The sequence below is a fragment of the Cricetulus griseus genome, chromosome 5, assembly GCF_003668045.3.
Source record: "Cricetulus griseus strain 17A/GY chromosome 5, alternate assembly CriGri-PICRH-1.0, whole genome shotgun sequence".
Lineage (NCBI taxonomy): Eukaryota > Metazoa > Chordata > Mammalia > Rodentia > Cricetidae > Cricetulus > Cricetulus griseus.
Window position 1 is genome coordinate 7,830,030 of NC_048598.1, and position 1,673 is coordinate 7,831,702.

Sequence of the window (1,673 nt, forward strand, 5' to 3'; positions counted from 1 at the left end):
GAAAAAGAAGGAAAGAAAGAAAGAAAGAAAGGAAGAAAGAAAGAAAGAAAGAAAGAAAGAAAGAAAGAAAGAAAGAAAGAAAGAAATGGAAAACAAACGTGCCACATAGCTTGAATACCACAATATGATCTCTGGAGAAGAGGGTGAAATGAAACTTTCTGGAATTGGCTTTGTGAAGACTATTCCTTTGTGACTAAAATTGGACTCCATTAGCAATAACTACAGCCTCCTCTGGTTACGTTTTCTAGGCCGTAAGTTCCCTTAGGGTAGAAAGATGTGTGGTGGTAGTTAGTTTTGATGGTCAACTTGATGAGATTTTGAGTAACAATGGAAACAGATCTCCGAGCAGCTCTGTGAGGGAGTCTCTAGACTGATGTAATTAAGATAGGAAGACTCACCCTGAATGTGAGTGACTCCATGGGCTAGGGTCCCAGCCTAAATAAAAAGGAGAAAGCAAGCTAAGCAAAAGCATTTATGTGCTCTGTCTCCTAACTGTGGGTGTGATGTGACCAGCTGCCTTAAGCTCCTGCTGACAGAACTTCCTCATCACAATGGGTGAGCCAAAATAAACCCTTTCTCCCTTGAGTTGCCTTAATCATGTGTCTTTTTTCCCACATCAGTGAGAAAAGTAACTAAGATAATATGTATTATTGTACCTTTGCCCTTATTCAGTAGAGATCTACACATAAAAATGTATTCTAGTTTTTTGTCTGTTACTGCAATAAACATCATAACAAAAAGCAACTAGAGGAAGAAAAAGTTTGTTTTAGTGTATACTTCCAGGTTACAAGTCATCACCAGGGGAGGTAAGGGCAGGAACTCAAGACAGGAACATGGAAGTAGGAAGAAGATTGTGTACTGACTCACTCATATGTTCAGCTAGGTTTTGTAGACAGCCCAGGCCAACCTGCCTAGGCACAGTGTGATGGGGGATGTATTTATGTTTCTCTTATGGGTTGATGAGTAAAACACTCTTTGGCCAGTAACCAGGCAGAAAGCATAGACATGGCTACCAGACCAGGAGAAGGCTGGGGAGAGGAAGGCAGACAGGAAACACCATGTAGCCAAGGAAGGAGTAACAGGTCCAGACCCTTCTCCGGTAAGATAAGACCATATGCAAATACTTAGATTAATAGATATGAGCTAATAATTAAGAGAAATCTAGCGCGTAAGAAGCCCTAGCCACCAGCCAACAGTTTTATGATTATTATGTCTCTATGTGCTTATTTGGGGTTGAAGGGCAGGACAGAAACCTCCATCTTCAACAGTGCTACCCATGGTGGGGTCTAGACCCCCTCACACCATTCATCCATCAAAACAGTCTGTCACAGGCATTGCAACAGGCCAATCTGATGAGGCAATCTTCAACTGAGGTTCCCTCTTACTGGGTGTCTCTATGTTGTATCAAACTGACAATAAGCACCAATCAACCAAATGTCAAGGAGTGGATTTGATTAAGGGAAAAATTCACTGGTAATCTGCCCACTGGGAACTTATAGAAGGGGGAATCTATAATGGCTATAGTCATCACCCATGTATGTGGACCCTAGGAATTGAAGCTTTTCCATAAAGGACTGAATTCAACCCTCACAAAAGTGCCGGTGAAGCAGTTATTGCCATTTGACAAGAGGACACTAAAATTCCAAGAGGTTACACCACTGATCTTAAACACC